The 15,107-nt window shown below is 38.7% G+C and overlaps 1 long non-coding RNA gene across 1 annotated transcript; it reads right to left on the minus strand.

Moving 5' to 3' along the window:
• Window positions 1-2,261: 2,261 nt before the first annotated feature.
• On the minus strand, window positions 2,262-4,741 carry LOC139116023 (uncharacterized). The gene is made up of 3 exons (XR_011548220.1): window positions 4,530-4,741; window positions 3,400-3,550; window positions 2,262-2,834 (listed from the first exon to the last, which is right to left on the minus strand). It is a non-coding gene; the product is annotated as an uncharacterized lncRNA (long non-coding RNA).
• Between the last annotated feature and the right edge of the window lie 10,366 nt (window positions 4,742-15,107).

Genomic DNA, 15,107 nt, shown 5'->3' on the forward strand with positions numbered 1-15,107 from the left:
TCTCCCCGTGCACTTGGGTACGCTTAAAAATTATTTCCCTGACCTATTGAGCAAGTTCTTTGCGTGGCTCTCCCTTTTCCCATACAATTGTCTTTGCTGACAAACGAGTTACGTTTTCCTGACTTTCTGTACTAAACCGTTGACATAAAATCTTAGTTACATACCAAATTTCATACCAACTGTCCATCTGTTCAACCCTGCACAAACCTCAAAATATATTTGGTACTATTTTTGTGTCATCAAAAAATACTGGTTTGACCATTATCCTGGAGTACGATCATCTTCGGGACAAGCTCTGCCCTCTCAAGCGAGTGTAAGGTATCAATCTGTCACCCTGATGGATGCCCTCTATCACCAAGTATTTTGAGTCACAACTTATGGGGTACTGGAAGGCGATTTATTTCAACCACTCAAATAAATCTCAAGAGACTCTAATAGCTGTTTTCTCTCACCAATTTTATCAATTATATCAAGGTTATCAGGACAAGACCAATGTGTAGGCGAACCTAAAGAATCATGGCTGGAACCACTAGTAGGCAAAAAAGGGTCACTTTGAGAAACTCGTCCATATATGTGTTATCCTTGCTTTATTTCAGTGTAGTTCATGGGCTACCTGTGCTGGTGCAAAGTCAACAATGGCAATCACTAAATTTGTTCGTGTGAGTTGGGCCATAAATTCGTGGCAAATGCTGTTGTATTGCTGGTAGGGGTATACAAAGACAAGTGTAGGGACCGCACAAATGCGACTTACACTTTGGGTAAAATAAATTAATATGATACATGTATAATGAACAATAATCCCGTAAAATTCAAATGTAGCGGTTCAGAGTAATAGTGTCGATTTACAATCTCATTGACAAAAACTTACTCTTCATCAATTAAACATGTTCACCTATGCACTCGATATGTTTTAGTATTAACAAATTACAAGATATTGTGCACCAAACTATCAAAAACCTGCAGAACCTGTGTAGTAACAAAGTTAAGCTGTTAGCACTTGTTGTTTTTCTCATATCAGACAAATCAAATCAAAAGCCTTAAGGTTGAAATCCAAACTGTATAGTGTTCAATGAAACAAATCGTTCAAATTCAGTTAGTAACATTAACAACAAAGTGACACTTTAGCATTCCTTCATGGGTATACGTTTCTGGAGAAATGGGCGTAGCCTCGTCTGCCAAAAGTCACTTCAGGCGTTATTCAAAAGTTAATACCGAACGTAGAGAGCGTATTCACACAAGAACAGGGTGTATAACAATATGCAGGTCATAAAAAACGAGAGAAACTATATTGACTTCCGCCGATGAGGTAGTTGTCTAACAAACAGCGGTCACGTCAGATAGCTTCCAAAATCAAATTGAATAAGTTTCGAGCATCAATAAAAATAGCTACAAAGTGTCCGCAATTATTCTGCATCGATTTAAAAAGTAAAGTCAATGTCATTAGCATGTTTCATTGAAATTTAAGTCGTAAAATCATGTCTCGGCGATCACCCATACATATCACAAGTGATTCGCCACGTATGAGTTCTACTATGATATTCCCTTGTCGATAATGCTCAGAGTTCTACGTGAAGCAAAGCTCGACAAGAAAGCGTTGTCAGGTCTGTGAATGACAAATCACTTACATGGTCGAGTAATCATGTTCGCACAATGATCCGTCCTCACACATGCGTTCGCCCGTACCGGCCTATTGGAACTTAGCTTGAGTAAAGAAAGCACGAGCATTTAAGAACAAGATCTCAAGTAGGGCAGGATTTCTGCGGGATATCTAGCGGTAAGCTGTCATGTCATTCTGCCCAACATTAGTTTTTATAGAGAATTTTGAATGTCTAAGAAAACTTTCACCAATTAACGTTGTCTTGGGCTTCTTAAATATACTCGACAGATATTGACGTTATTTTTCGCCGATTTTTTTCCCGTTCAGTTGAGATACTAAGTGCTGAGGTGAGATTTTGAAACGTATTTGATTTTTATGCCGGCGATTTATAGATAATAATATATTTTCCCAAACAGAATACAAGTTTGTCTTTCATTATCTTTATTTGAAGAGTCTGTGTTTTCGTGCGATTGTTCGGGCATTTCTTAGTTTTCTGGGGAATTCTACATGTGTGTGACCAGCCAGCATGTGAAATGTGCTTGTATTTGGCCTAAGGTCCCATTGTTTACATACTTCGCTGCCTACGCATATCATTGCTCCAATCGCACTGTGAATCCCGTGAAACAATTTTTTTGTGTAGTTTCCCTTACCAAACTTGCAGACCTGCCAGATGGCTGTTGCAGATCTTCGCAGCTCGGCTGTAGCAGATCACTTGCAGATATCTGCAAATGGTCTGATTTTGTGCATATATAATTAGCTTTGAGCTGCAAATTGCAGCTCATGGGGCATGGTATGCAGATCAATGACATACACATGACAGCTCAAATGCAGCCCGTGACTTTTGACCTGCAGACATACAGCAGCTCATAGCAGACAACTTTCAGCCCATGACTTTTGACCTGCAGACATGCCACAGCTCATTGCAGACAACTTTCAGCCCATGACTTTTGACCTGCAGACATACAGCAGCTCATATTAGACCACTTGAAGACATATAACAGCTCAAAATGGACATTGCTCATTCACCATTATCATACTGCATGTAATGGGTCATATTTTATTTGTACACACAAAAATATATTTATTTCTACCTCATGTCATGCTCACTTCAATGGCTCACAACAATACAACACAAGCAGCTGGAGATCCTCGTCACCCTGTTAGATAAATGTGACACACCTCATCAAAGTTACCATACCAGTGAACTAGCTCACATGTGAGTAAAAAAAGATAACACCTGATGTAGGATGAAGAAACACTCATTTATTACTAAAGGTTACGGGAAAATTACACTGAATACAACAAAGGAAAAAAGTCTAAAACCTTTATGAAGCTAGCATAATGTTATATCAAAACTAGTACAAACTAGTCCAAGTTTACTGTAATGAACAACTGATGTTGGAGATATTGTGAGATGTTTACCTCAGCATTGTTTGATGAATCAAACTTCTGAGAAATTGTGAAGAGTTAATCTCAGCATTGTAAAATAGATCAAAGTTCTTGTAGTTTATTCAAATATTTCCAGTACTTATCAATTCCAACAAAAGTTATTCTGATGTATAGAATAAATATACGAAGCTTTGAACAAATGCCGGTAGTAGTAATGAAATTGAGATCCTCTATATGGAAAGGACATCAAACTATATATCAAGCAATACACATTTGTTTTGGCATTTAATGAGAAAGAAGAATCGTGAGGGTGTAATTTAAACAATTCACCCAGATGGACCATGGGAAATAAAAGTGTTACTTTATGTAAAATCACTTCACAGCAAACATGTTTACAAATTCTGTTTACTCACTCAAACCAAGGGATTTCCATGCTGAAACGACACAATGCTACATGAAGGGCTACGCTCTAAATTTAATCGCTCGCGTTTTTGATACTTTTATAGTGTAAAACTGTGAAGTTTTCCTTCAACGTGAATCCTTAATACCAGTCACAGATGAACTCTGAAATGACAGAAGAATGAGAAACACAAGTTACTGAAATGTGAAAATATATGATTTACATTGCTTAAGTGCAGACAAAAGGTTCACGTAGCTTTTAAAATCCAGTGAGAATTTACATTAGCGAACTTATCAATAAGCCAGTTAAGGCCTGTCGATGAAAAAGAAAGTGAAGCAAGGCTGAAGGCTGGCAAAGACTGAACCATATTACCGGTACACAGTGTTTCATCTAGGATACTACACCAGGGTGGGGGGATTGGTCCCCTTCCACTGGAATTTTCGAGGGGATTTTAAAATTTTGGGGAACTTAACTTGTAACTTGTGCGGGTTTATTTGCCCCGAAAAATAAGTTTGTCTGTTCACTGAATTCAAAAACAGGACCCATTGTGTGGGCCATTGACACCACAGTTTGCTTGTGACTTTCATTGCATGCCGTCTGCACTGAACACGTTTCTGTGACAATAAAGTCCGATTGTTCGTGTCGATTTTGCTGTCAGAATTATTTTCAGAGTGTTATGGACATCCATACAATGCATAAAAACTTCAGTTTGTTTCCTTTTCTCAATCGTACAGAGATAATGTGACACAGAAACCGTTTTGGGCTAGGGCAATGAACTTTATGAACGTACACGTAACTCTCAACTGGCAGGCTTTCATATGCAAAATCAGCGTACGGAAAATTTACGCGTGGTATATTGTTTCAACAGCATTTTCATGAAGCAGATCAAAAGCCTAGATGAAACACTGATTACATGGTGATCGAAAATCGGCAATTTTATTGATTACAATCGTGTTGGATTGACTGTGTATATTATTTTAGCACCCTGTCTTCTTGAACCGTACAAACGCAAATCGGCAGTTTTACTGATACCTGGCTTGAACTTTGAAGCAACTAGATATCCTCGATATACCGAATGTAATCTTCAGAAAAGTCTGTACAAATAAAAAACGCATATGAAGGAGATATGTCAAAGTAACTTACCTATAGTATCATTGGGATCGGTATGCGGTTTGCAATGCCGTTTGCAATTGCAGGCAATATATCCATGGTTTGACCTCATTTCTCCTGACGGCGAGACCTATTGGTACGTTGAATATGTCGTCAAGTATACTCGTTCAATTTGCTACCATTTTATCAAAGTTTGGATACCGTTTTCGGCAAAATTTCATCCAAAGTTTAGCAAAGAAACATGACAGAGTAACGCTGAAGCTAATTCAATACGTGTTGATTAACGGTCGATGTGTCTTGCCGCTAACACTTTGACCTGCGTGACCTGGGTCATTTAGCGAATCTGACCAATCACGGACAACTTTTCACATGATAAATGACGTCATCATGCGTGATGCAGCCTAACCAACAACAACAACATGCAACGTACACGTTTTTCTCAAGGGTCTATAATTTGATGTTGGACCTGTGGGGAGTAGCAAAAGTAGCGGTGCTCGGATCTACAAATATCAAAGGTAAAACGGAGCACAGCTTAACATCGAATGAACAATGATTCTGAGGAAGACACGTTGATAATTATAAGGCAACTTCTCATTGATGCACAGGGCTTTCCGGGCGTTTTTATATGTGTGCCCATAGGATTACGCTGATAGACTACATGTACACGTACACGCGTACTCGATCAATTTTCTGAGCCGAGATCGCAAAACAGACGCACGCAAATTTTAATTTGAAAATGGACTGAACTCATTAAATACCTGACCGTCCTTATAACTTCACTCTACTAGAAACGAAAACTCAACTACGGTGGTGCCTACCCTTATATATACCTTGACTGGCTCATGTTTTGCTGCCAGTGAACTGTTTCGAGCTGCCATAGAGCTGTGACAATTGTAGTGTCAACAAAGTTTTACTTCGAACGATTTTGAGCTGCATAACAGCTGTTGACCGATCGGCCAAGAGCTGCACAAGTCTGCATTTCGTCTTCCAGAGACACTCGAATCTGCAGCAGACAAATGACAGCTCCAAACGCTCTGTGCAGATCTGCATTAAAGCTGGTTTGAGCTGTCACAGCTCTGAAACCGATCTGCTGCAGCTAAATGAAGATCTGCACGTTTCCTACGGGTATATGCTTTTTTGAGTGATCAAACTGTATTATACAGATTGCTCTACAAATATCACGGGAGTTGTCCTATTCAAATTTTTTTTTTCTTTCGTTGGACTTGATCGGTAGTATATATACTCTCTCGGGAGTCATGAGCCATTAATTTGGTAACGTGGCAAGTTTCCGCGTTCAGTGGATTAGCCTAGATACCTTGGTACATCAGCAAGTGAATGTGGTATCTTTCATCCAGTTATTAAGATACCGCTGATCATGGTATAAACGGGGCTTCCTAGGTTTTATTGTCAGAGGCATCACTATATATGGAGATTTACATTCGCCAACCTTTCCCCAAACTTCAATGGCGTCGGTCCTAATCCTCTCTAATAATGTCTTGGTAATGAAATCACTGTATCGTTCACAGGTCACACCATTCGGGACGTAAATAGGGGGCGGAAACCACAGTCATAGCCCTGACATCTGAATTGCCCCTTCCATGCCCTTAGAAACTAAAATACAGAGACCCTGCTTTGTATATATCCACTGTAATATTTGGTGTCCTTGGTGTTGACCAGCAAGTATTTCCTTCCACTCCCTCACATATTTTTGTATCTTGCCCGCCCGGAAAAAAAAAATGGGTCACAAAAGGTCAAATTTCTCGCCGAAGCTTTTGCTACCCCTAAGCAACTAATTCTGGGTATGGTTGGACCGACACAGGTGACGCTGTCCCATTCCAATTTGTCAAGTGGACTCTGTGCTGAGATTGTCCTGCATTGCTTCTCTCGGTTCGAATGTTATATTATTTTCCCATCGTGGTATAGATACAGAGGCCGAGGTAATCTGGAATTCACAGAAATTGAATTTTGTTATGCTAATACAGCGTTCCCCAAGTGACACGAATTTTTTTTCCAAAATGTTTTTCTTTTCTTTTTTTAAGGCTAGATATGTTCAAGTTCTTCAATTTTCTTGTTAAAATACATTTTGTCAAATCATTTCCTCCCCCGTATACCCGAATTCCGAGTTACTCATATAAGCAATAGACAATCCAGTTAGTGCACTACTACCATGCACGTTAATCTTTTGATGGATGACTGGCGATATAGTTCATCAGTCTGCAAGGCCACACTATAAAGGTCCCGCTCTTTCACATAGTCTGCATGGATAATGGTAAATCTACTTCACTGTCATCAGAACTCACACTCAAAGGGAAACCGATATGCACATCAATACTATTCAATATTCATTATTCAATATGCTATCACATTAGCTTTATTCAGCCAAGTGATGTCATTTGTGTACACAAGCATATGATACATTCATCTCCTGTCTCATATCTTTCATGTCTAGGCTTATCTCGCGATTTATCTTTCTCTTTTCCCAAATAGGGAGAAGTGTAACAATCTCTAGCAAAGTACCCTAGCAGCCAACAATTCCAGCACCGCATTTGTGAGTGTATCGGCTGCTGGCCTTCCAGATCCGCTACTAGTATCATACGCCGACTTCTTTATTTTGGCTACCTTCTCTATAATTTCAGCCCGGGCCTTGTCTCCAACTAGAGCCAGAAAGATTGTTGTTAGTGATGAAGAGTCATTTTCTTTTCTCATGACACGTAGCATGACAAGGAACTTCTCGTAGTCTTGATATCTGGCTTTTATTCCCGATTCTAATACCAGCTGTAACCTCGCCAATGCTTCTTCTGCACGGAAAATCCCTGGGTCCCTTTCCGCGTATAGCTTTAGTTCGGCAAGGGCTCTTTGGAATCTCTCGGATGCTTCTTTTTGCTTTCCTACCATCTGGACTGCCATGAGGATACCTGGCTGTGTTACCTGCACGCCAAACTGTATTTTCTCAATACGTCTATCCCTTGCCGTAACTACTGGGCAAAGCTTTACATTTCCGTAGCGTCCTTTCTGATACTCACAACCCGTGAATTCCCCCCTACAACTTTTCCGTGTCAAACCACTCCGTTTGACACCCGCTCTCGAATGTTAGTCTTAACTTATTCAGACACCCACTCGCATACGAAAACGTGTCTCGAAAATTCAAGCGAGCTGTATCATATTCTCCATTTGAAACCGTTCACAATAAAATGTCAGGCCTCTGCGTTCCGTGTCTAACCACCACCCGTGGGACACCCACGCAGGTTCTTAGTATATCAGTCACAGACTTTGCTTTAGTTTCGCACGTTTTCTGTCTGCTCTAATTGTATTACAAGACACGTAAAAAAACGTATAGAAGGAAGGTGAGAAGCAGCAAATAAACTCAATAAAAGACTCACTGAAGGTTGTTGCATAACATTCTGTGCTGCTGGTGTAAGGGTTACCATTACGGGAGCGCTGCTTGTGGCCACAACTCTGGTCAGAGAACTTGCCGAGGGTGATATTACTTGCGGTGCCTGATTTGGGTCGGCCCTTGCTTCGGTAGTAGTTTATTTATTTATTTATTTATTTAACATTATTTACTGTCGATAACATGTTCGGCCTATAAGGCCGATCTTCCACAAGGTCGACATTAAAAATTTACAGAATGACAGAAGAAGAAAACATACAAGTACAAATGCAAGCAACAAACCAGTGAAAAATCAGGTCAGAAAAAAACAGCAATTAAGACAATAAGGCAACTAACAATACAATAAAAACACAAAGCAGGAACATATCACACCTGATTCATTTTATACAATTGGAACTTGAAAGATCTCAGATTTGGGCTGTTTTTCAAAGACGAGGGGAGTTCATTCCAAAGGACAGTACCAGAATGTGAAAGGCTTTTTCTCATTATTTCCGTTCTAATTTTTGGCAAGTACAAATTGTTTGTTGAAGTTGAGCGCAGAGACCTGGAGGAATGAACGTTAGCAGGCTGGAAAAAGAGTAACCAAATAATTTGGACACAAGCCATTGACAATTTGGAACATCTGGACTCCTTTTTATTTAAATCGAGCAACTACCAAGTGGAAGCAGGCCCAGAGTTTTAAACAATGGAACAGTAGGTTGGTCCTATTTAGCCCCACAAACTGAACGAATAGCTTGCTTTTGCAAATGAAAAAGTTTGTTACAGTAGGATTGATCACAATTTCCCCAAACAACCGAACAGTAGTCGAAGGTTGATTCAATATAACATGCATAGAACAATTTCCGTGCCCATAAGGGCAAGAGATGACGTATACATCGTAACAAAGCTAATTGACTAAATAGTTTACCACACAAGGAATTCACATGAGCGCTCCATGAAAGATTACAATTCAGAATTACTCCTAGGAGGTTTTCGTCGCTTACATTTGCCAATGGTTCATTATTTAAAGATAAATCCAGGTATGATTTTGGTAAACGCGATTGTTTCTGATGAGAAGTAATCAACATAGTTTTTGTTTTTGCTGAGTTAACTAGCATCCTGTTTGAATTACACCAAGATGACAAATGATCAAGGTCGTCAGTTAAAGCAGACTCAAGCTCGATGATTGTTTCCCTTGACGTGTGCAAGGTCGAGTCATCTGCATACATGTCAATATTGTTCTGCAAATATAACGGCAAGTTATTAACAAAGATAAGAAAGAACAAGGGCCCTAATATGGAACCCTGTGGTACCCTGCATAGAACAGACTGGGAACTGCTGGTCGTTCCACGGACATTTACGGTTTGTTTACGGCCATGGAGATACGACGTGAAAAAAGACATGGTTTCCTCAGAACAGCGATAGTAGTTTAATTTGCGCAGAAGAACACCATGATCTACTAGGTCGAAGGCCTTCCGTCGATCAATAAATACTTAACCAACTAATTTGCCATTATCAATGGCTGAACGCCATTGGTCAAGCAATTTGAGTAAAGAGCTCTGACATGAATGCCCATGGCGAAAACCGGACTGTCCGGGAAACAGCGTTCATAATCTGTCAGGAATTTATAAAAGTGAGTATGGATATGCCTCTCCAAAATTTTAGATAAAACTGGAAGGACAGATATAGGTCTATAGTTTTTTACCACATTGTCTGGAACCCGATTTAAAGATGGGAACAATTTTTGCAATTTTCCAAATACTAAGAAAAGAGCCTCTTTGAATACAAGCGTTGAAGATTTTGGTTAAAGAAGGAGCAATTTCACAAGCAGCATGTTTGAGAAACTTCGGATGTAGCCCATTAGCCCCCATTGACTTATTGATATTCAAATTTACGAGCGATTGTTCAACATCTGCGATACTTAAGCTTAAGAAAGGTATAAAAAAATGAACATTATTCGGAAGACGCTCCTGCACAAACTGTTTGATTTTGTCAAAATAATGTTCATTTGTCGGCTCTGAGTTAGGAATCAAAAGTCCAGTCACAAGATTAACAAAACATGTGTTTAATTTGTCAGCGATCTCATTTGGCTTGATGTACACCTTTCCGTTGCCTTCATCTAAACAGGCTATTGAGGGTAACTTAGATGTAGGGATAATTTGTCTTAGTGATCTCCATAGCTATTTTGTCGTGCTCTTTTGATTGAGTAAATTTACATTATAAGATCTATTCGCTTTCCGTTGGAGAAACCGTATTCGATTTCTCAATCCCTTCATTTTAGTAATATTACCCTGTTTGTTACATTTGTCTCTCAAACGGACGGTAGCATCGATTACTGGCAAAGTTTCAATCTCTTGAGTGGTGGACGGTGGCACTTGACGCCACTGTGGTTGGCTCAAGGTGAGGAGCTGGGGAAAATATTGAAAACTGTTCTTGCTCCACCTTGTGATGGAACACCTGGACCCTTGTGTCATGCTATCTTATACCATGTCCCATAAATGTTCATGTCTGCTCAACCAATCACTGAGCAGTGGAGAGAGTAATTTGAGCACTCCATCAATAGATATAAGTTGGGTCATCCCACTACGTCCTGAGGGGTCAGATTCTATGGCATCACACACCCCCAATACAGCATAGGGACGATTTCCTATGCTTAATTCAAGATTTTTGCAGAGCTAGCTGCTTACTAATTAAAATCTTTCGTCCAGTAATTACAACCCTGGCAATCGAATACTGGCAAAATTAGGAAGTAATGTAATCAGCAGATACCACTTATGCTAACAATGACGTCTTCCTCGGCAATAAAGAAAACAGGCCGATCATTAGATGAAACGACTCAATAATGACTCTATTACCAAGAAGGACGACACTAGTAGTAATAATCTAAATCAAGCTGCAAGCAGCGATCCAAGGGCCCAGGCGAAATGTTAATTTGCAAGTTAAGCAATTTTCATCGCAGAAAGTTAGTTCAAAATGCTTGGTCCATGCTGCTCCATATGCAAAATTTCTTAATATTATTCGATGATTATCGTTGATCTTTGTAAATAACAACATGGCTGTCAAACTGTGCGACCGTTTCAAATGCCTTTTAAAAACTTCATGTGCCCCCGTTTATGACGATATGAGCAAACTCTCAGTTCAAATGGCCCCTTGATTCTGGAAAAGAATATGATTTTCACAGATTAAATTGGAACATTTAGAAAATCCGATATGGCGGCCAGGGTCTCGTGACTGCTCTCCATTTTATTTGCAAATTTTACTAGACTAACTGGGAGCATCTAGATAAAACATTTAAATGGATTTGACTGGTAGCTTTTTGAGGGAGAGGCATTTGTAAACTTTTACACAATTCAATAGGCCTGGCAAGGTCAATTGAAGTCCAGGATCAATTGAGAAACATGCGAAATTCGTCAAATTTGAAAGAAAACTTATTCCTGTACGTGCGACTATTCTTCTTCCTCGTCCTACCTTTGAATTAAATCAGCAGATTTATTAAACAATTATTTATGATGTCTAAAGAAATCTTGTCGAGGCGTCAGATAAAAAGTGGAATGAAGCTTCATTCTCAATTGCACAATTATCAACGTGTGATTGCTTAAACATTATGTGCAAGCCCTCATACATCTACCGGCAATGCCAGGCATGTTTCTAACAGAGGTAAAAATATAATGTTTACCCTTGGGACTTATATAAAATCATGAATGATGGTTCTCACGTGTTTGGGCTAGTGTAATTAACTTTCTGACTCATTTATTCATTCATTCGTATCTTAAGATAGAAGCAAACTTGCTGGTACAGAACTTTCGGATGACAGTCACGAGTTAACTTTCAAGAGTGAGACTGGTCATGGTGACACTGATTTGGTGCAGCAAACAGGTAAAGGTAAATCTTAGGTTTCGTAATTGATTTTTGATACTGCGGGAACATATTCTATGATACCAATTCCCTTGTCTCTTGTTGCTTTTACTGGTAAAGGATCGGTTGGAGGGAACAAATGTTTTGTGGACTACTGGAATGCTCGAAGGTCAAAGCCAACAATAGTAAACTTAGAAGGCAACCTCTTTACAAGACCATCCAACGGCCATCCATGAACCCATAAGATATAGCTGTTCAGTCATAATTCAATCATACATCTAGTCTTTTCTCATCATTCAATATTTAGTTTATTCATTCTCGGACTAATTCATTCATTCATTCCTGTAGGTAAAATCAATGTTGCTGGTACAAAGCTACCGAAAGACAATTACGAGTTAACTTCCAAGAGTGAGAATTATCATGGTGATAGTAGTAAAGGGAAGCGAACAGGTAAAGATATACTTTAATGATTTTGGATACAGCGGGAACGTATTTTATCATGATACATATTCCCTTGCCTCTCATTATTGTTACTGGTAAAGGACCAATTGATTTGAAGGGTGGTTTTGTGGGCTAAGGTCTATGCATGCTGGTAAGCTCTAAAACTCAAGCCAACGATGGAAAATCAAGATGGCGTCCTTATGACACGATTATCCCAGCCTCGAATCGCTCATACTTAAACTACACTAAAACAAGTATTGTTGTTCACGCAATTGATTTATCTTCAATTAATTTCTCTGCAAAAATCATATCGTTGGCTAACTACGAAGTATTGATAACACTCTATTAACTGTCTTGTCACTTCAATACAAAATCAACCGCCACACGAAAAAAGTCAAGCCTCGAGGCTTTGCAGGCGTAATGTCAACAATCGGACATATTTTGATTGCAACATTTTGCCACATAGATTGTTCTTCCCACCAGTTAAACATGGTGGTCAGACGAATTCCATTATCATAGCGACTATGTCATTCATTATAAGAACGAAACTCATGTATACACATACTGCTGTGAATATGTTACAAAAAAGTATCTCTGTGACCAAAAGCAGGACTATAAAGATGTACTTTATCAGGTATAAATGGGCTCATACTAATTAATCAATAGCCCCCGAATAGATAACAACCATGTTGATGGGATAGAATCGCAAGATTAGAATAAAGGTATCATGTATTATTTAAAATTCAAATTGATATCACAAAGCAAATCTCGACAACATATCAAACAATCAAGCGATCGAATGAGCAATGTGTAAGGAAGATATTTTACCAATTGATAATAATGACTTAAGCTCTTAAAGCCAAAATATTTTTTTCAATTTTCCGATCAACGAAACTTTCACACGTCCAATGAACATCCTGAAAATTAATCAGCAAATGAATTCATCAAAGCATGTAGAAAATCCTTTTCCCCTAATATACTCACTCTTAATGTTAAAACATCTTATTTGATAAAGAAACTTAGTGAATAAATGTATGCGTTAATAAATTCAAAGGTATATATACTTACATGAAAAATACTATAGATAATATCCCGTAGGTGATAAAGATCGACTGTGTAGACCACGACGATAATAATAGTGATCTGATAACAGTTAAAATAGATACGACATGAAACACTTGTTGTATGTGTTGTAATTGTTAAAGAATCATCGTTTTAACTGGACACTTTTTCAGGTATTATGATTGATAACTCCTTCTTCATTGGAATACCCCTGGCTGTAATTGGTGGAATATTTGTGATGTCAGTTATCATAAGAAAATTGTGTGTCAAATCAGTCGGACGATGCAAGGAAGATGAAGAAAGGGAAATTGACGAAGAGATGGATCATCCGCGCACTTTCAACTTTACCTTTCAATGACCAAACTTTTCGATAAGACGAGGTTTCTCATTGAATCGGATAGTAATGATTTGATGCTGATATTCACCGTAGTCTTGAAGACATTTTACCGCGGAATCACATTCTTTACAATTATTTTATGATCGATATATTTTACATCTTTCTTGGATATGTTTTTTCGAATTGTTGCCATCAAAATTAAGCGATGACAAATTATCCATTACAATAAAATTGTTTTTCGGGGATATTTACCAATATTTTGATCAGAAATATTCATTATACCACTCTCTTTAATTCAAAACTTTTATGAATGAGGACCACTTTTGTGAATACTGTTTTACTGTGATCTTCGTTCTGGAAAGTAGAGGCGTATAAGTCAGAACTGTAAGAATGTTAACAATCAAAGTTTGATGACGAACCTCACAGTTCCATTATCATTTTGTGCATATCACAAGTCGCAATAGATAGCAAAATTTCTAATTTACACTCTTTATTTGCCATGTATCATTGCGTTTGCAAGCCTTAACATTCCGTTATACTTCGTTCACAAACAATACCTCTTGACGGGGAGATTAGTATAATGTACATGAAACTGTCCTAGCCACTTCAAGCCGCGGCCGCTTCAAAGTATGTTACATTTTCACACATATTTCACTAGGTGAGGTGTATCCGCAGCTTGCAACCCTCACTATCAACGAGTTGACCGCCTTTCTGTCTCTCTTAGCATTCTTTATACAATATTTTGGGCAATAACTACATTTACAATTTTATCACGCATTTATCATGTACACTTTTCGAGGCGATGGTAAGAGGTCATTTCGTTTCAATCTTTTTTCATCGATCACTTTTCCTTCTTTAAACCGAAACGGCAAGTGTTTTGAAATAGCCAGTTCGCCGCATGGCTAGCCTCTGTGGACCAAATATATAACCTATATTTGAGAGGGGGCCTTTAAAATGATTGAAGGTCTGCAGGGAATACTTAAAACAACAGAATGTTTTGTTTCAAACCACTCTCCCCTTCTTCCGGAGGGTGTTTGGAACCAGCCTTGTGAAAATTAGTTTACAAGCTACCTTTTAAGGTCGCGATCGGCTAATCGATGGACGAAGCGTGTTGCTCTTGAAAACAATTATTACTTTTGTGAAAGGAATGTAAAATAAAAAGCCGTAGTGCATCTACGTCCATTCAATTATGAAAAAAATTGAGTCACCGATCGTAAGAAACGCGGTGTTGGAAAATATATTTTAACAGAAAACTATGGCGACCATTTTCCTGTTAGTATTCTCAGTCAGCATACGAACCAACATCAGAAAAGTAACTTAAACACTGGCTTTGTTTTACGCATGTTGTAATGTCAATCAAATTTTGGAAAAGTGTTTGTACAACAAGATGCTAATATCAGAAAGAACATGCCGGTTTGTTGACGCTTAAATCGTGTTCTCTCTCTCTCTCTCTCTCTCTCTCTCTCTCTCTCTCTCTCTCTCTCTCTCTCTCTCTCTCTCTCTCTCTCTCTCTCTCTCTCTCTCCGTTTCCATGTTCTGTTTTGCC

Source organism: Ptychodera flava, chromosome 17 (assembly GCF_041260155.1).
Source record: "Ptychodera flava strain L36383 chromosome 17, AS_Pfla_20210202, whole genome shotgun sequence".
NCBI lineage: Eukaryota > Metazoa > Hemichordata > Enteropneusta > Ptychoderidae > Ptychodera > Ptychodera flava.